Here is a 20,898-nt window from a genome sequence, read left to right on the forward strand (position 1 = left end):
TAATTCTGATTGCATCCCCTTACCTGCCAGCTACTCCCTCCCCTCAAAAATTGAAACTATGCACTCCCTGGTACATTTTTATGTTAACATCTGAACATTTCCCTGACAAGTTTAAATATCTGCAAAGAATATAATTTCCAAAATAATGTAAATATTGCCATCTTAAAATAAAACTGTTACATCAGTCTTTTAAATGTATTCATTGAAACCTAAATATCGTAGTGATTTGATACCCACCATCATTCATTTTAAAAATATATCGACAAACTCTTCTTTCCCTTGCAGAAATCCTGCTTTTTCTCCTCGGATGTAGGTTTCTATTCCGTTTCTCCTAAAGAAGTTTGTCCTAACTTATATTTTCATATTTTCAAGTCTTTTATTAATCACCCCATTATACTTTGCTTTCACAAAAATATCTATAAATTGAAATGAAAAATTTCCTGAGACCACAAGTTTCCGAATATTCAAAACAAATTCTGGATTGGTAATTACCAGGATTAGTAATTACCACTATCAAATTAATTTGATTAGTAATAACACTATCAAAAATTTTGGTGGAACTGTGTCTCTTAATGAGATGAGGGGGACATTTTTCCTGCTTTAGTTGACATATCTATGTGAATATTATTTATTTTTTGCTAGAGTGTAATGGAGGTTAGCACCAATTCTGTTCATAATTTTTTTAGTTTTGTTTTAAAAGATGTAAATGATGAAACATTTCGTTCACATAAACAAGTAGATGGGGCTAAGAAGAATTTTATTATAGCAATTTTATGCAATTCTTTAAACTTTTTCCATGTTATTTGCCTTAAATTGCATATTTACCTATTATCAAACAGTATTTTAAATGATTTCTCAGCTGACAATGAGGCCCTCCATCAGCTTTGTGGAAGGCAAAGAACTGGATAGCACCTGACTTTGGAAAGACTTTGTAACCAGCTATTTGAGTCTCTTACTTTCTCAACACCTACACCAACATTCTAAGGCCCCTCTGTTCACCACCCAGGAGGTCTGGGAGCCCTGGGCCAAGCCCCCATGGTGAGCCTCGGGCCTTTCAGGCAGATCGCTTTTTGGAAATAACACCTGTGGTAATTGAGCCTCTGTAAGCTGATTTCCTTAAAACTGTCCCTGCCCACATAGCCCCGGGAAAGGCTCTGCACACCCACCACCAGGGGTATGTGTGCCATAGTCTGCACGCTGCTCCTCCAACAGCCACCTCAGGAGGAAACCTAGATCTGGGGTCTGCACTGGGCTCACTCGGGGCCCTGCATTCAGGCCAGCTGTGGCCCAGGCCCAGCTTCAGCAGTCAGTTCCTGCCCAGAGGAGGGATGGAATTGGACAGAGTGGTGTTGAGAAAACCAAACACCGCTTGGGGAGAACCACTGTCCCTAGTACCTCCTCAAACACAGGGAAGCTTGAGGTGGTCACCAGCCTGGCTTCTGCCCAGGCTCCCTATCTCTGAAGGCTTGAGGCCACAGCTACTCCTGCGTCCCAAAGGAAGCCCTGACTTTGGCCTCACTTTCCTGAAACCTTCTCCCCTCTAAACATCTTTGTGTCCCAAACCCTCCTTGGACCTATAGCATGGGCTGCCCCTTGCAGTTCCTACATCCCATCCCCACCACTGGGTCTCAGACACAGGTCCTAGAACTGTCCCCAGCTCTGTCCAGTAGTGGCCTTACCAGGTAGAGAGACCTTAACTGCTCTTTGTCAACTTACTGGGGCAGATGCTACCTTTTAGTGTCACATTCTGAAGTGACCACCCTTTTGAAGGCAGATCTCTCAGCGTAAGACTCAAGCCAATTCCATGCCCCTGTACCTGGCTGAATTTACCTAAAGCCTCTCCCCTGCCCAAGCCTCCCATGACCTGGTACCCCCTGGCTGCTGCTAAGGACTGAGCCCGTGGTCCCTCCCTGAGTCCTGCTGTAGCATCTGGACACAGCCTGAGTGGGGACAGTCCAGGGACTGGAGTCAGGCTGATCTGGGTCTTCCATCCAATTGTGTGAATTTGGGCAAGGATTTAACCTCATTAAACCTCATTCCTCATGGGGGTGTCTGTACCTACCTCATCTGGTTGTTATGGAAGACGTAACAGCAACTGGCATATTTTGAGCACGTCCTATAAGTCTGACACTACGACAAGCTCTTTACATACAGCATCTCAGTTAATTATTGTAACAAACCTGTGAGGTTTAAGCCTTCACAGCAGCTCCCATTTTACAGATGAGAACATTGAGGCTTAAAGAGTATGAGGAACTTGCCCAGGGCCATACAACTAGGAAGTGAGATCTGGGGCATGAAATCCAGTCTCCCTGACCCACCCTCTCCGCTAAAGCTGCAAGCTAACGTGCAAAATACCTAACCTGGCACCTGCACATCTCAGCAATAACAGCAGCTGCTGTTATCGTTATTTACCCAGAAAGACATCAGGCCTCCTGGAGTGTGGTCTGCTGAGCAGGCAGACCTGGGTGCTGGCAGGCCACCTCCCATACAGTCCTTCTGTTCCCTCCCTTCTCGTCGCTTCTGTTCCAGCTGCCAAATAGCAAGAAAAAGCAACTCCTGATGCTAAGGCCCAGTTCTAGCCCTGCCTATTCCAGAAAACCTTCCTGGATACCCCAGGCCACAGGATCTTCAGATCCTCTCTGTCTTCCTGCTGCACTAAGCTCCTGCCCCTCTGCAGCCTGCCAGGTGTACTTGCTGCTGTCACACGCTCCAGCCATTCTGAGGCCAGGCCTGGGTAAGATGCCGCTTTCTTGTTTCGCTGTGAATCCTTACCCCTGCCATCTTCCTTGTCCTTGCTGCAGGTAATGTCCTGGTCACCACTCAGGAAGGTCTGCCCAGCCCCTTGTCACCCTAACAATGATTCTTTCTCCCAGGAGGCCAGCAGCCTTCTATTTCAGGATGTCATTTAAATACAGAGAAGGGAGGGTGGGGAGTGGAGAGGGACATGGGACATTTTCCAGAGAAATGATGCTGCCTAAACCGCTGTGGCTATTTATAACCCCTGGGAAATGTGGACTCTGCTATTTCCTCATTAGATTAGTGCTCAGGGTGGAGGAGCCAGCCCTAGATGTCAGTGGACAGTCAGGAACACCTGACTGCTCACCCTCTAGTCCCAGCAAACAAGTGCCACCCATGGGCCTAGGGGAGCTAGTACCTGGGGGACATCACATCATCTGAAGGAGGGAGACAGACGGGGCTTTCATAGGGCCAGGCTGGGGAGGCCCACCAAGGGTTCCTCCTTCCACCACAGGTAAGATACGTGCAGTGGGGCTCCCTCAAGGGGGGGCACAGAGAGGAGACAGGAATGGGTCGCAAACATCTTGAAAAAGTTATGAACATCTGAGCTGCAACACCGCCACTGACAGCAGCTCAACTATTTTCTCCTTGTCTTTGCATTTAGCCACTGAATCGTGGCTACACATTCAGACCTCTCCCAAAGGGAAATGACTGACCTTTGGGTTAATGTCTAGGAGAGCACTGGGTCCCCCACAACAGAATCCCGAGCCTCTGCTGGGAACCCTGCAGGTGGTGGAGAGAGGCCACCTCACCTTTCTGGACCAAGTGGCCTCATTTCTAGGACAGGAAGCACCAAAGTTATCTTGCAGGAGGGTAAGAGGATTTGAGGCTCCAAGGGTGGGGAGCGTCCTCTAGAGCTGGGTTTCAGGAATGTCCTCAGGGACCCCCACTGAGAGTCCTAAGCCTTCCTCTCCATCTCTCACCAGCCTGGGGCAGGGGACCCTATCACCTGTCCTTCCCTCACCCAAGAACTTGAAGTCCCCGAGGCCCACATATGGAAGGGACTCTGCAGCTCTGAATGAGGCTTTTATTGAAGCCAGGTCAGCCTCTTAGCACCCACTGCAACCTGCCCTCCCCAGCGCTCTCATTCCAGTGGCTCAGCCGGCCCCGTGCCCACCACAGTTTTAGCTCTCGGACTTGGCATGGCTGACCTTGAGAAGAAGTGGACAAAACTCAAACCTGGGCTGCTTCCAGAGGCCCCCAAGGTCAGCATATCTCCCCCACAGCTGCCCACCCACCATTGCCTTCCCTGCCCCAGGCCGCCTGGAGAGTTCACTCCAGAACTAGGCTGCAAACTAACAGCCAGGAAGTTGGCCTTGTCCAAGCCCAGGGCCATGTTGGGGGCACCAGGCTAGCAAGGGCAAGGGCAGTGTGTCACTCATGAAAAAAGGAACTGGTCAGGGCCCAAGCAATACAGAGGCAGCCCTCAGCAACCCCATTCCCAAGGGCCTTTAAGTCCACCATGGGCTGAGAGGCCTCCCTATGGGCTTGGAGTGGTTTGGTAAGAATGATAAAAGTTCTGTGAAAGTGACTTCATCCTCTTGCCCAGGCCAGGAGCACTTTCTGGGCACAGAGCCTGCCGTGAGTGAAAATTAGGGCACCAGCAATTCCACCGCCCGGGCTGGCTCTGAGTGAACTCCCCACAAGCCGTATACCTGCTCTGCATCTCACCTTCACCAGGCACCATCAAAAGCAACTGGGGTGCCCATGTCTATGACGCTTGGTTGGGTACCACAGACAAGGCTGATGGGTGGGACCCTGTGCCTCCAGAAGCCCTCAGTCAGGGCATGCAGCCTCAATACACCCAAACAAGTGGACAACTGAGGAACAGCCACAAGGCTCAAGGGGGCTCTGGGCCTCTTCCCCGGAGGCCACATAAAGCAGGTGGCACGGCCTGTGCTTAGCCACTCATGTGACCTCATCTGGGTGTGAGCCTCAGTTTCCACATATGTAAGTGGTGTGAATGATAACAGCGCATACCTTGCAGGTCATCACCTAACCTACATCAAGGGCTGAGAACAACCCCGGTACTCAGTACGAGCTCAAAACCTATCTTCATCACTGAAACTGTGTTTAAACTCTTGTGCACATAGATTAAAGGTCAACCTCCCCCATCGTGGCCTGCCAGGCCCTTTGTGATCTGGCCACCGCTCCTCATCCAGTGTCATCTCCTGCACTCTCCACGCACCCTGTCTGCCTCTGAACGCACCTGCCTCAGAGTTTTCACCCTGCTGGTACCTTTGCCTGGAATGCACAGTCCCCAGATCTTTCAAGGCTGAATCCTTCTTGTCATCTGCATCTTAGCTAAAAATGACCTCGTCAAGCAGGCCTTTCCCTCCCCCTTAGTCTCTAATCAATTACCCAATTTCACCTTCTTCATAGCAGTCATTTGACCTGAAATGATCGTATTTAGTGACTGTCTCCTCCTAAAGACAGAAAGTACCAGGAGGCAGGGCCTTGCCTGCCCTGGGCACTTCTCCCCACTCCTGGCTGTGTGCCCAGTGCAGGAAGGTGCCCATCCACATTCCTGACCAGATGGACGTGCTGGGGTGTGAGGAATGGAGCCGGCAATGCCCTGCCACCAGGGCTCCCTCAGGACAGGGGTCAGGAAGCCCACACTCCTGCTTGCCTCTCTTCTCCTGTGCTCAGTAAATGGCTGGCCTTGGCCCAGGGGCAGCCCTGTGACCTCTCCCACCCAGCCTCTCCCAGCATGCTGAGGGTTTGAGGCTTAGGAATAGGAATTCTGAGACACGGCCAAGATCATCACATGAACTGGATTCTAGGAGATCATCCTGTTCGGCTCCTTCATTGTACTGATGCCAGAGAACCAGAGAGGGGAAGAGATCTGCCCAAGGTCACACAGCAAATTAAAACCATAGATCCAGGACTAGAAAAATGAAGCCTCTTAACTCCTACCAGCCTGGTGCCTTCCTTCTCTGGCACCCTGTGCCACATGAGCCTGAGGGCTGGGGTGCCCTGAGGAGGAGGCCCCCCGAGCACAGATGAGGCATCCGGCATCTGATGGGGGGTCCACTGGATAGTGCTGCTCTGGCTGTGCCCGTCTGAGGCACCAGCGCACTGGGGGTCACTGTCCAGGACAGGGATGTTCCAGCTTCTGGCTCAGGAGCAAGATCCACTGTCTCTCATTCTAAGCAGGGCTGAGGAATCTCAGTGGGGATCCCAGGGTCCTCCCAGCCTCTCTGCAGAAGAAGCCCAAGAGCAGCTTCCATGGCCACTTTCCACCTCTCCAGGGCCCATCCTGCAGTCCTAGGACAACAGGCCTTCATCTAACACTCCCTGGAATCCAGGACTGACGGTGGCCTTCTCCTGGGGATTGGGCAGGCAGGTCCCAGGTATGGGGGGGCTGTGTGTTCCCCTAAGTGCTAAGAGGTTGTCAGGACACAAATACCCTTCTTGCCCCCAGCATGATTTGACAGGCGAAAGGAAGCTGAAGCAGCACCTGCTGGCCAGCTCCCAACAACGTGGGCAGCCAGCAAGGCCAAGCAGCAGACGACTGGGTTTTTCCAGACTAGTGCCCCTCGACCAACACCTGGCAACTCCCCAAACCAACACCTGCAGAAGTTCCTCAGCTCTGTCCAAAATGCCTGCCCTTCTGGGCCTGGGGCCTCACTGCCAACACTGGGCTTAGGCAGCTTCAGCCTTTCAGGAACCACCTCGGGTGGCAGGCTCACCTCTCCCTGGTCCAGGCCATCCAAAAGCTGGGGCACCAAGCCCAGTGTAGCTGACCAGCCAGGCTGTCTGTGGACTGCAGAGATGCTGGAGAGGCCAATGCCCTTTTAACCTCCCCAGGTGCCAAGTTCACTTAGAGCAGGGGTTCCTACCTTGGGGTCTGTGACTTTCTGAAACAGCGCACGGTTTGTGCATGTGGGTGGCTCTGCGTCTGGGTCGGGGCTCCCCATATTCTCAGAATTAAGTATTCCTGCTCTGTGGAATCAGGAGATAGCCCGTGTGCCCCCAGGAGCAAGGCCTTCTTGCTCTGGGGGGTAAGGAAGTGCTGTGGGAAGCACAGTGGCTGTAGGAATGCAGGGGAGTCACCCTATCCCTGCTTCCAACCCCTGTACTAGCCTGGCCACAATCTCGGCCCACAGACACCCAGGAGAAAGTGGGCTGGCAGCAGGGTCCCCAGCCCTAGGGGAGATGCTACAGTCTCTTGTCTACAGTGGAGGGATCACTGTGGGGGTGTGGGTGGGCGTCTGAATGGTGAAGACACAGGATGCTGGTTTCTTCCCTCTAGCAAATGAGGAGGAGGGTGGCAGGGCAGAGCGGTGGGCAGCCAAGGCCTGGATAGATTTCTAGTGCATAATGTTTTGAGATCATTCTTGATGCCCAGAGCTGAATTATGAAATAAATTCACCTGTATCTTGTACACAGCACCCTTGTACCCTCAAAGGCAGGAATGGCCAGTGAATGGCTGACCCAGCCTCCAGGGATGTGCACACAGTTTGCATACCTGGTGCTGTTAGGAAGAACTGTCAGATTAAGTAACAGACTCTGGCAGGGGTTAGGAGCTCTCCTGTGGTGGCAATCAAGCTGACAAAGGGACCCTCTTCCTAAGACTGTCCTAAGCCTAAGGTTCCCAGACAAGTGGCCCAAAGGAGATTACCCATCCTGTCCTTCCTCAAGTAACACGATGACCCTCTCTACAAGCAGGGGGAGCAAACCACATCGCAGAACAGGTGGACTCACTCTGAGGCTTAGCCTCCAGCTTCTTGAGAGAAGCTCTCTGGAAGCAGGGCATTCTCAGAGCCACGTGGCAACCCCTTAAAGCAGAGACAAGGCCATCAGAAGCTGTCCTCAACACTCCTCCACGACCCTGGACCCTGCCAGTTCAGCTTGAATCCCCACTCCCTAGCCAGTTATCTGGCCTGGTCTGGGTCAGGAGCATCTTTGACTCAATTTCCCCACCAGACAAATGCTTTTGACCTGGCCTGACTTTGGACCCTCTTAGCCTCTCTATGGCTCCCACGAGTGACCCTGTTAAAACTTTCAGACACTTCAGGGGTTAGGAATGGGATTCCTCCTTCAGCCCCTTCCCCTCCAAAGTTCAACCTAAGAATCTAGAAGCAGGCAGGACAGGAGGAAGAGCAAGGCACTGAGCCTGGCATACTTGAGTGTGATTTGAGGCAAAGAAAAGGAAAAGGAAAGTAGCAACGTGAGGTTAAACACTGAGAGCACTGGCAGAACCCACAAATCCAGATGCCATGTGTCTCCTCTGCTAAACACTTGCAGAACAAACCATCTGCCAAGTCAGGGGCTGGAATGAGGCTTCAGCCCCAGAACTCTCCTTGGGGACAAGAACAGCCCAACCATAACTCCTCCCCCACTGGGCCCCAATGGTGAGAGCCCCAGTGGTCCCTGCCTCCCCCAGCAACAGCAGACTCTTGGGACCAGAGTCCCCGCACCATTTCAAAGGCTTGGTTTCCATACTAGGATCTTTCCATCTGAATAGATTCTTCAGCCCCAGCACTTGGTCTCCAGATAAGTCAGTCTCCTTCCCCCATCCCCAGCCTTTAATGAATCTTTAGTTAAATGGGAGCAAGAAGACCACAGGTGTATCCCGGATTCACAAGAGCAAATCCTTAGGATGAAGTTAATGAGGATTCACAAGAGCAAATCCTTAGGATGAAGTTAATGAGGAGTTAAGGAGACAATCCCTCCTACCAAGCTGGGCAGTACCTGGCACCCTTCCCCCACCCCACCTCAACTGCTGCCTAATCCTGGCCCCTCAGCCTAGCAGTGAGCCTGCTACACTAAGGAAAAATAAATAAATAAGGTGGGGGGGGCGGGGTTTAGTAGGGTTAGCATGACTGTGGAAAGGAGGAAAGAGGACAGAGGACCTGGCTCCACAACCCTGTCTGCTCACCTACAGCAGCAAGGCAGGTACAGCAGGGTAGATAGCCCTCTGTCACCCACAGTGCAGACACTTATGTCCATGACACTGATACATTTTGTCACACAGCCCGTGCTAGGACACTGAATTACCTACCACACAGAGCATCCAAGTGCCAGAGCCACCCTGCAGTTGCACCGATGCCAACCAGCTCAGCAGCCCAGTGCCTGGTGGGTCTGCCACCCTTGCCCAGAGATCACCATCAGACACCACCAGAGGCAAACTGAAGAATTCTTAAAGTGGCTGCTCTGTTTTGCCATCCACAAATGCACAAGGAAAGGAAAACTGAAAGTCTGGGACTTCAGGGTTTAGAAATGGTCCCCTACCTGCCAGACACCTCCCTGAAAAGGGCAGGTAGACTGGAAAGGCTCTGTTTTGGTAGCACCGGGCCAGGTACCTGCTGGGTCAGTTTCTTGCCAATCTTGAGGTTTGGGAATGGATAGTGAGCTTCAGGCTGGTGTCTGCGGACCTCAGCAGGGGCTGAGGAGAGGTTGCAGGGTGGGAATGGCTCCATGCTGCCTCAACACAAGGGGGCTCTGGTAGCAGCTGGGGCCAGCAGAGCTCTGCTAGCCTGGTCCCCGGGGAGGCTGCAGGTGACACAAGGGCCAATGCAGGACAGCTCAAGTTGCTGCCTTGCCCAGCAATTTCCAGGACTGATGTCACCTCTGGGAGGTCAAGTATGCCCCAGTGGTAGGAAATACAACTAAACAAGGAGCCAGCATGCCCAAGATCACTCCTTTCAGCAGGTGCCAGTTTTATGCTGGTTGGCAGTAAGAGCTTATACAGAAGGTCCTCCTCTGAGCTACAGAAGGGCTTGCAAATCCCCATCACAGACTAGCCAACACCCCCCTTGTCACTACCTCGAAAGATGGGTATGGTCCTGGCCAGCCAAAGCTGGCACCATGCAACATCTTACTTAGGTGGTTGATTTGGTCTGCAGAGTTATCAAGTGCATAGTGTGTGCTAGCCACTAGGTCTGGCTCTTCCTCGGTCGCCCAGTGCCAGGGCCCAAAGACAGCCTAAGGCAGCCTAAGGCATCCTGCCCAGCTGCAGGACAGTCAGTTTTCATCTTGGATTTTAATCCCAACTCAGGTCTGGGGCTGCAGGCAGGATTGGCAGTCTGCCCTGGCATAGCTTGGTCTGAGCTGCCTGCTGGGTCAGGAACCCTCTGGCACACTGATTGGGTTGCCTGGTGCCCAGCTGGCACTGGGCCAGAAGTCATCTGGATGGTCCCTTAAGAGGCAGTCCCCAGCCTCAGCAGCATCACTACCTCACCACAACTCCGCACAAAGAAACCTCATACGGCAGATGGTGTTGAGATGCCCCTCAGCAGAAGAACAGCCAGTAACGTCCACTGCATGCGGGGGGGGGGGGGTGTCTGGGCGCTGTGCGAGGACACTGAGACCCAGGAGCCCCTTGTCTAGTCTGTTCACATTCCTGCAGGTATAAACTCAGAAAGGAGCCAGACAGAATGTACTTGCATAGGACACAGCACCCCTTTTTCCCGAGGCAGGGACAGATGCAAAGAAAGCAGCTAGGGCTGGGGTGGGGGTAACAACCGGCATTAATCACCAAGTTAAAGCCACTTAGAGCAGATCCACACACATACCCCAGTCTCTGTCCCAGGACTCCACGGAGCAGACAGGAGCTCGAACGGCAGACGTAGAGGCAGAGACAGCGCCCCCCAGCCCTCCCTCGGTCCCTCGAGCCCACTCCCTCGAGCCCCTCCAGCGCCCCCAGCACCTTCTGGCGTAGCAGCCTGCTGCGCACGCGGCCCCAGAGCCGGGCGCCCGTGTTGGGGGGCCGCTTGCCGCCCGGCTCCTCCAGCCCATCGAGGCAGCACCGCTGCAGGGGCTCGCACACCGCCTTCAGGCTGCAGTCGAGCTGAAGCAGGACGTCGGTCATGCCAGCGGCGGCCCGGCCTGCGCGGCCGGATCCAGGCGAGGATGCGGGGAGGCGTGCGGGCAGCGCCAGACGGAAGCAGCTGTGCGGAGCGCTCAGCCCTGTGGCCGCCCGGGCTGTCACTCGAGCCGGCCGGGGCAGCGCATGTTGCGAGGCTGGGCTCGTCCTCCCCTCCGCGTCCCTCCGTCCCTCCGCGGGGACTGCAGCTCGCGAGACGCCGAGAGTGCAGGCGCCACAGACGGCCACAGGCAGCTCGAGGAACGCCCCGCCCCCACCGAAGGAGGTGACTCAAAGGAGGCACCGGAGCTGCCCCCTCCAAAAAACCCAACCCGCGTGGTTTAACTCTTGGCAAGCTGGCGCCCCTCCCACCAGCCCCTACTAAGTGAAGTTTGCAAGCTGCTAAACACAATCCAGTCCCTTGCGTTAACTCCTGCACCACCAGGCTGCTCCCTGGGGGCCTGGGGTATCAGTGAGGCTTGGGGCCAAGCAAGAGAGGGCCTGCACTCCTCTAGAACCCGTTTTCCTGTCCCTATCCTCTCCCTCAAATGACGCTAACCCAGGAAAGGGGGTTTCTGAGCAGCCAGCTAGACCAAGGCCACAGGCACACCAGCAGGGACAGCCCGGAAGGGGAGAACCCCAATAGGCTACCCAGAGAGTCCCAGATGCTGGAGCAGGGGCCCAAGAGTAGCCTGGCATCCAGCCGAGGATGAGCACCAGGAGGGATATGGTTGGTTCTGCCAAGAACACTCCTTCTCAGCCCCAGAGGAGCATAACATGGGCTGGGCCCCAAGGACAGATTTGAGAGGCCAGATACTGGTGGAAGGTGATTGGGGCATGAGGCTGTAAGGTGCAGAAAGGAACCCTGGGAGGGGTTTCTGCCCAAAGACAGGCACAGGAGCCCTGGATGAGATAGCAGGGGAGAGCAGGAGACAGCAGGGGACAGCAGGGCAGTGTAGAGAGCCCAGTGCCACATAGAGGGGAGGGAGCTGGGGGGAGGATGGCCCATGACAGGGAGGACCACGGGGAGATGGGGGTGGGAGTGTCTCCTAACATTAGTGGTTCTGTCATCTTTACATCCCTATTGTGTGTTCTAACTTTTTCTGTTCCTACCCTAACCAACTATGGGTTAGGAGGGCAGAGGTCTTCCTAGAGTGAGACACTGAGGCCCATTTATATGGACACCTTCTGAATATCTGCAACATTCAAGGCCTGCATTAGGCCCAGATGGGGGAACACCTTGCTCAAAGTCGCCAAGCAGCCAGTGGTAGAGCTGAGCCTATTTCATTCACTCACTCTTTCATTCATCACTGAATTGATACCCACTGCGTGCCAGGCAGGGAGGCCTCTGTAGAGCTCACAGTTAACTCTGATAAAGCGAGTGAGCCCCACACACCCCACCCCATCAGTGACCCTCCCCTTCAAGGAGATAACTAGACAGCAACTGGTGGCTCTTTCAGGCAGTCTAGGCCCAAGTCCCCGGAACCCCCCCAGGGCTCTGGTCCCTGCTAAACAGCTGTGCATAGGGTTGCAGCAATCTGAACTCTCCAATCTCAACTCTTTGTGGATAAAGGGCTATTGATGGTTATAGACAGACAGGCTGGGGCTGGGGAGCAGGTTCCAGGGTGAGCTCAAGGTTTACGATGTGCACAGTGTAAAGAAAGGAGGCAGCCAGATCAAAACCTAGATGTTCCATGGCCCAGACCAAGACTGCCCGAGGTAACCTGCTGTCCTCCCGTCTCCCCAGAGGCCTGTGCTGGTTAAGGGGGCAGTCCAAAAGACGTGCTATTTCCCACACAGCTCCATTCTCCACTGTGCCTGGCCACCTCAGGCTGGTGTCTCAAGGGTACTTGGTGGCTGTAGGTGGATAGGAGAGGCTGAAATAGCCCAAGAGCTTGTCTGCTGCAGAACTGTCCTAACAGCACATCCCTGGCAACCCCTAGTGATTCTCACCCATATTTGGTCAAGGAAAAGGGTGGAAAATCCACTTGAGCCTTTGGAAACATCTTGCTTACCTAGAACACCCAGGAACAGCGTGGGCAGCATGCCCTCACACACCCATCTACTCCTTCCCTACCCCAGGACACAAGTCAAGGCCAGGAGCATGCCAAGACCCCCTTGGCCACTTGCCTGCCCCTCCTCACAGGAGGGAGGGTGGGGTGGCCGGGGTCTCCCAGCACAGCCAGCGGGATGAAGACCCCAGGGGGTGTGCTCTGGACACCAGGGCCTCCCGGGCCACAAACTGAAGACATGAAAGACTCGGGAGGAGGGGCCAAAGTCTGAAACTAGGTCAGGGTCTGCTGAGCCTCCCTGTGCTTTTCCCCTCCTCTGCTATTGAGCAACTCCCTTCTACCCCACTCTGAGCTCAGTGACCAGAAGAAAGCTCTGGGGAGCCCAGACACCTGGGCTGCATCCTGCCTGGTTACTGTGGACTCAGCAGCCACTTTCTCTCTCTGGGCCGTTTCCTGTCACATTGGGAACTTGGACCAGACAAATGGTCTTCAGTGAATTTTTTTATTTTTAGCTGAAGAACACCCCCCCACACACACCTTTTTCTTCCAAACGAATTCTGCTAAAGTTTCCCTTCCCCCAGATAAAAGCAGAAGCAGAGCACAGAGGCTCTGGCTGAAGTGGGGACATGGGACCTACCTGCTCACACCTCCTTTAGCCTGTCTGGGGGATCTTCAAGTCCCTCCCGGCAATTCCCAAGCTCTGCAGGCAGAATCTGAAGCCTGCTGATCTCCTTTCAAGCGACTATGACTTAAACCTCAAGTTCTGCAGGTGGGCTCAGGGCGGTTCTGACAGTTCTCACGAGAATGCTGTTTCTCTTCACCATGGCCGTGGGCCTTGCTCTCCCTCAGGGTGGAGGAGCTGTGGAGGTCAGGGAGATTAGGGGCTTTTTAGGGAAGCTTCCAGGTCAGAGTCCTGGATCTGGAACTCATCTTATCTCCACTTCTCACCCTGCACTGAGAAAACTCTAAGCTACTGCTTTGCTGGTATGAGTTCCCCTTGGTGGCCTTACAATGGGATGACATTTATCTAGCCAGTCACCTTCATTCTCAAGTCACTCTGGGTCACCTTCATTCTCAAGTCACTCTGGGGTCTGCCCAAAAGCTAATACAGCTTAGCTTTTGCCTCCAAGGGTAGGAGCAGGCTGTGTCCAGCCCTCCCTGTCCCAGCCCATGGGGTGCAGGCTGGCTGGGGGTTAGACCCTCCCCTAGTAGCAACATGGCCCACCTCCTCAGCACATGGCAAAGGCTGGGCTGGCTGTTGGGGGCTGCTGTGGATTTTGCAGCCACTGCAGGCTTGAGGGAGGCCAGCAGGGCCCACCCTCAGGTGACCCCTTGTCGGTATTCACATGCAGCCTCAGCCCCAATTCAGGGAGTTCCCTGGAGATTCTTCTGCTAAGTCTTCCTCTCAAAACTTTTGGAAAAAGTCAACAGTGGGACCACCCTAGGGACCAGTTCGTTGGATTTCCAGGAAGATGAAGCAGTAGCCTCCGCCTGCAGGAAGGTCAGCAGCTCACAGAACACAAGGCACATCTGCTCCCTTCACTTCCCTGGACTCACTTCATCCCAGGCAGGCTCGAGAGGCCAGGCTCTGACGGGTCACCCAAGGCTGGCCAACTGGGATCAGCCCTGGGTCCTCTACCTCTGAGCCTGGGAGCCCCCATCTCAGAGCCGAGAGGAGAGCACCCTTCTTTTGGTTGAGGGGTTGGATGTTCTCAGGGCCTGAAGGAATCTGTTCCCAAGGTGCCCTCTGGGTCAGCTTCTCTGCTTGTTGCCCACCCCTCGGAGGTGGGCCTGGGGGAGCGGGCACCAAGCCTGCCTGCCAAGGTGGCATTCCCAAAGGGGGGAGGTGGGCAGGAGGGAGACTCAGCCTCCATCTGCTTCCCATTGAGTGCTCCCTGTCTCCATAACCCACTGCGCAGAGTCCAGACTCCCCAAATCAGGGACAACTGGGGGATGGAGGAGCTGAGCAGGGGCGAGACATTTGGAAAAGCTTTCGGACAGCAGGGCGGGCACTCTCGCGGGATCCTGCCCCTGGCTTTTCCCCCACCAAGGACAAGCATTCTGCCGCCCGCTCTCCAAGGGTTACCAAGGAGTCCAGACCCGCCTTGAAGAGCGACAGCAGGTGGGACACTGTGTGGGAGGACAAACAGGTCTGAGACATCTGGGGCAGGTGGGGCCAGGGAAGGACAATGGCTCCACTCACCGGGCCCTGGAGGAGGTGGTGTCTGAGGCAGGGAGCAGAACCAGGCCTGGTGCTCAACCTCCTGGCCCCACACACCTCCGGGACTGGCACAGTGGCGGTGGTGGCCACAAGGGAGGAGCCCCACATGGGCTGGCTCTGTGGGCAGCAGGCAGCAAGGATACAAAACACAGATTCCAGAGGCAGATGCTGCCCTGCACATGCATATCTGGCCCAGGCTGGGGCAGGGAAAGGATTCTTCTTCCAGAGAAGAGGCCACACAGGCATCCAGGGACAGGGAGCTGCCTGGGGCTGTATGGTATGCTGGGACAGGGGCTTGGGGGACTGGGGTGGTGGAATGAAAAGTAAGGATCCACTTCCTTGCAGCAACCTGCTCTGCCCTCCACCCCAGTCAAAACAAGGCCTCTGCAAGGACCTGGGCCCCAGCTGTGGTCAATGTGGCCCATAAACAAGGGCCTGAATGATGAATGAGAGAAGGCATCGAGGATCCATGTTAATGGACCTCTGTCATCCACCCACAGAGGGATCCAGGCATCTCCTGGTATGACCTGCAAAGAACCAGGATGGGCCAGAGCTGGAAGGGGCTCTGGGTCACCTAGGCCAATGTCCCAGAGCCCAGGCTTTCAGGGCAATAAAGCTGGCCCGTGTGACCTTCGAGCAGAGTCAAATGGGGACAACAGACCCCTCAGGGGCCAGAGGGAGGGACCTGGGGTGCGGGAGCCCTTGATTCCTGCCCTAGCAGACTCCTGACCCACACTCACTCCAAGTTTCCTCATGCTCTGCAGAGTAATTGAAACCAGAAGCAGCTCCCCAGGCAGCTGACAAAGGCCCCTTGTTCCTGGGCACCTCACTTCCTCTGCACTCTGGGCCTGACCACACCAAGCCAGGATGAAAGCCACTGCCAGGGGGAGAAGCCCCGACCTGCCCCACCCGGGGGTCACGGCAGGGAAACCTCAGGCAGTGAGACCCCAACGATGTCTTCCCTGTCTACTCTGGGGTCAGTTCATCAAAGCTGGCTCTGACTCCACCAGCTTAAGAAAACAGAGGCAGCCTCAGTTATCAAAGGCCCAAACACTGGGGTCACTCGCAGGTGACAGCCTTTAGGAGGGGGACTGCTTCACAAGATACACTCAGAATCCCTGGAGCAAGGTGGAGGACAGGGTACCTGAACCTGCCAGCTTAGAGCAAAGGGTACTTGTCATTAAACAAGCACTGACTCTGTGCCTGGCTGCTCACATTCAGTCCTCATTAGAGCCCACTTTACAGGTGAGGAAACTGAAGCTCGGAGAGGTAAAGTAACTCACCCTGTTCTTCCAACTAACGAATGGAGAAAGCTAGACTCTGAGCCCCAGATCTGTCTGGCCTCAAAGGCCCTTCAGTGCAGGCTGAATGATCAAGACCCTCTTCCGTTTTCTCTACTAGATGGTGAGGTCCCGTTCTTTGTCTGTATCCACAGCACAGTGCCTGCCATTTAGAGGGCGCTCAATAAACAGAAATGAATGAATAAACTAGTGGAAGCATGGAGTGTTCCAGCTCTGACCAACTCTTTCAGGTACGTTCCATCCTTTGAACCTCACAATAAGCCAGTGATGAGGGCAGAGTGGAAACAGTTATCCCCATTTAATAAGAAGAAACTGAGGGTCTAAGAGGTCAAGACCAGGAACTGGTCTTCTGATCCTCAGTGCAGTGCTCTTCCCACAGCATCAGGGTAACCACACTCCACACTCAGTACATCTAAGCCATTGACCAGGGGAAGACAAACAGGAGACCCAAGGAAAGAAAAGTCAAGGAACCAGGGACACTTAACCTTGGGGAAAGGAGGCCAGAGTGGCTCAACTGTTTTCTCAACTGTACGAGGCTAATAGTGGCCAGTTGTCTCTGGGGTCATTGGGCCCCGCTCTCTTATTATAGTTGAGAGTGACGAACATATGTGGAGTGGGAGAGGGGAGACCAAAAAATCTCCATCCTCAGAGACTACGCTCTTTCTCTCACCAAAAAGCACGAAGGCCTAAGGTGCAAACAACCCAAATGTCCATCGATGGATGAATGGATAAACAAAACGTGATTTACATACACAATGGAATATTATTCAGCCTCAAAAAGAAAGGAAATTCTGACACATGCTACAACAAAGATAAAGCTTGAGGACATTATGCTAAGTGAAAGCAGCCAGTCATGAAAGGGCAAGTATTATGATTCTACTTATATAAGGTTTCTAGAGAAGTCAAATTCATAGACACAGAAAGTAGAATGGTGGTTGCCAGGGGCTGGGGGTAGGGGGAATTGGAAGTTATTTAATAGGTATGGAGTTTCAGTTGGGGAAGATGAAACCAAGAAGGGCTGGACCCTGGGAATATGCTAATCAACCAGCGGGTAGGTCCCAGTTGGGGACAGCACATCTGGAGCCTGGAGCAGCATGGCTGGAAACAGACTGGGATAAACATACAGGAGTCCCCTGGAACCAGGGAGCCAAGGCAGACTAAGGGGGACGGGGGCTCCTGGCTGAGCTGTTACCCTGGCCTGGCCGGGCTACGGATGGGGCATCAAGGAAGGGGTGGGCAGTAGGGGTAGCTGGATTGAGAATCTAGAGGTAATGCCCTACACTTGCAGTGCCAAAGGACAGACCCCCGAGAGTCACAGACTGACAGCCAAGCCTGTCCCTGACCCATCTGTGAGCATTTCTACTCACTCATTTGCCTGGCAGCTGACTAAGCACAGCCAGCCTGGGATCAGGTCCCTGAATCTAGAGCCCTTGCTCAACCACTCATGAGCTGTGTGACTGCAGCCTGGTCACTCCCCTTTCTGCTCTCAGTTTCCTTCTCCCCACAAACAGGATGGACTGAATGCCCTCTAGGATTCCTAAAGCCCTGCTAATCCTCTTCTTTCACTCATTTCTTCAAACTCCCTCCCCTCCTTGCATTGCTCATGACGCCTCCTGCTCAGGGCAGGCTGGGCTCCTTAATTTCTGGGGACACTCCCTGCGCATTCCAGCCTCCCAGCCCTTGGCCGTGCAGGTATTTCCCCCAGAATGCCCACCCCACTCCTTTCTGCTGATCCAGAGGCTGCCCACCTTGCTCGAACAACACAGAGATTTAAAATGGCAATTACTGTGTAGGCCATTATAGAAAATAACTGACATAAAATACATAAAGTACTTTTGAGAGTGTATCAGAAAGGCACGCATGAAGATGACATACAGCCCTAGAAAAAAGGAAGCTAGGATAATATTACGTGAAAATAGAAAAAAATGTAAAATGCACACTATGAATAAAACTATATAAAAATCTACATTCCTGAGGAAGGGAAAGGGCACAAACTAGAATGGCTGTTTGGGAGGAGTGGGAGCAGATGTGGTTTGTGACTGTTTCAGGTCTCTTTACTAGGACTGCACTTTTCTTTCTAATGTAAGCACTGCTTTTTGAATTAAAAAACCCAGCTCTCTGGGATCCCTCTCGCTCCACCTCCTCCTTGAAGCCTCCGGAACTTCGGCACAGATGACCCTTCCTTCTTTGAAATCTTGAGGCACAGGCTTCGGTCTTATTCTTTATGGAACACTGGGAGGCAGTGGGGCATCTGCGGATGGGCTCTGGAGCCAGCTGCCAGCCCAGCCAAGTCCCGGCTGCATGATGACATTGACAGGTCACTTAATCCCTCGTGACTCGGCTTACCCATGTCTATAATTGTGGTATTGTCATTGGGAGCTCTCTGATGTCATCACCGTCACCCTTTCTGGCACCATGCGTTGTTCTCTCGTGGCTTGGCACGTATCCATGTACTTGTCTTTCCGATCTGACAGGAGGTTCCTCAATGCCAGGACCCTGCAGCTCTCGGAGCAGTCGGCCCATGCTGGGCACAGCGCAAATGCACAGTAAGCCCCCCTCCCCTGCTCTTTTCCATGCACACTCATTCTACTTCCATGCAGAAATGTCCTCTGCCCAGAGGTGACCCCAGACAAAGGAAGCCTTAGGGTCACCTTATGCCATAAAGCAGTCTTCTTCTCCCAGGCCACTAGCCATGCCAGGGCCCTTTGCCCAGGTTGGGAGATTCTTGATGAAGGCCTAGGACAAGGGGCACCACACAGAGGAGAGAGCATGGCCTTCCCTGCATACTGTCAGCAGAAGTGCCTTAGCTAAGGTACTTAACCTCAGTGCCTCAGTGTCCTCTTCTGTAAAATGGGGAGGACATGTTTGTCATTTTCCTTGCAGAGCTGTTGCAAGGATCACATGAGATAAAATTTGGGAATGGGCCTCCAAAAGTATAAGTGTGGGACACACATGTAGATGATTAGCACTGCCATCTGTCTGTCACTAAATGCTGTCCCCACTCCCTGCCCCACCCCTAGCCTGCCACTCTAGGTTCCCTGCCCCCACTGCCACATCGGGCAAACCCAGAGAGGGAAACTCATCACAGGAGCAAATGCCTGGATCTTAGGCACTCGGGTCCCTCACTGTTCCCTGGACAGGCTGAGTGGGAGGGGGCTTAGAGAGAAGGGGGGGCAACAGAGGAGGGCCTTCTTCCCCCTGCCGTTCCTTCAGGCCACCCAAATGTCCCCAAGGACTCGGTCCTATGGTGAGGCCTCCTTCAGCTCTGCCTCAGCACCTGCTGAAGGGGAGCAGGCCCCAGCTCCAGAGGCTGCTGCCAGTTCCCTTCCTTGGACACGTGGCAGAAAGGAAGGTGGGAGTGGACTGTGGGAACAGACCGTCTGTGCTCCAAGGGGCCTGGCCACGTGGGAACGGCTTGGTGCAGACTCTCCACCCAGACAGGCCATTCTCGGTGGCTCTGAGAGCAGTCACAGGCAGGACTTTCTAAGACACGGCTCACCCCAGGGACACCCCGTTCCCCTCCTGGATACATGGGAAGGCTGGTAAGATGGCTTTGCAGCTGGGGCCAAAGGCTGTGCCTTGGAGAGTTGAGTGCTGGGAGACTTCAAAGACCTCCAGAGGACCCTGGCTCTGAGCTGCCCGCTCACAGACCCAGGTCAGCTGGCAGCAGAAAGGTTTGTGCTATCAACTCGCAGGCATTTAACATTCCTCAAAGCTTAAACACAGAAACATGTTCCTTACCAAACTGTGCTTTCTGTTCTGCCAAACATAACCTGGCTTCCTCCCCTCTCCCACACCTCCATCTGCTCCTGTCTCCCAGATATGATGATTTATGGTGTTTCCCCTGGAGCTCGTGCAGCTGAGTGAGAAGAAGGGAGACAACAGAGCTGACGACCAGGTAGGGAGAATGCTGCTCTCGGGCCCTGGAATCTGAGTTCTAGAGGGGTCAGGGTCCACAGTGTCCACTGAGCTGGCTGCCCTGGACACCCTTCTTAACGCTTCCATTCCACAGCCACCAATGACTCAGGGAGGGTGGCAGCCCGTCCTATCTCTTGTTCGGGTGTCTTCTAGGGCTGGACAGGACTATCCAGAGCTCCTTCCCTGCCTGTCCCTCCAGCCCAGCTCTGGGAGGTGGAGATGTGGCTCCCACCCCTTATCCCTGCAGAGAGTAGATTCCAGGAACTGAATTTAGAAAGTTTTCTCATCAGCCCCCATTTCCTAAATGATGAAAGACTGGCTTGTGGTTGCCTAGCAGCACTGTCGCCCTAGCCATAGTGCAGAGGAGCAGGGTGCAGGTCCCAGAGCATCAGGAAGGGACGTGTTCAGGAATATGGGGCAGGATGAAGCAGATGGCCAGGCCCCCTCCCCACCATGGTGACATACCCTCTGCTCAAACCCTGGAGTCTGAGACAGGTGGAGGGAGCAGGAGATCTGCATAGGTCCCCAAGGGGTAACGCCACCCAGGACACCCAGATTCCAAACTCTGCAGCCTCAACAATGCATCAGAGAATGAACACTTCCTGCAAGAAAGCATCATTCCGCTCCCTGCTGTAGCCAGGGGTATCACAGCCTGCACCCAGATCACTCCTGTGGCTCCATCCCGCTGTGTACCAGTTATTGCTTCCTTTGATTTCATAGTTGCAGAATCTACCCCCAAAGCAGGCCACTTGTGTCATAAGTATGAGGCCACATAAGGTGCCAGATAGGAATGTGGATGCTCCCTGCTGAATGTCACCCCCGCCACCACCCTTCCAGGTA

At 53.9% G+C, this 20,898-nt stretch overlaps 1 pseudogene; it reads right to left on the reverse strand.

Moving 5' to 3' along the window:
* The window catches only part of LOC134387326 (active breakpoint cluster region-related protein-like), a 45,438-nt pseudogene that overhangs the window by 7,192 nt on the left and 17,348 nt on the right, over positions 1–20,898 (reverse strand).

The sequence above is a fragment of the Cynocephalus volans genome, chromosome 10, assembly GCF_027409185.1.
Source record: "Cynocephalus volans isolate mCynVol1 chromosome 10, mCynVol1.pri, whole genome shotgun sequence".
NCBI classification, from domain to species: domain Eukaryota; kingdom Metazoa; phylum Chordata; class Mammalia; order Dermoptera; family Cynocephalidae; genus Cynocephalus; species Cynocephalus volans.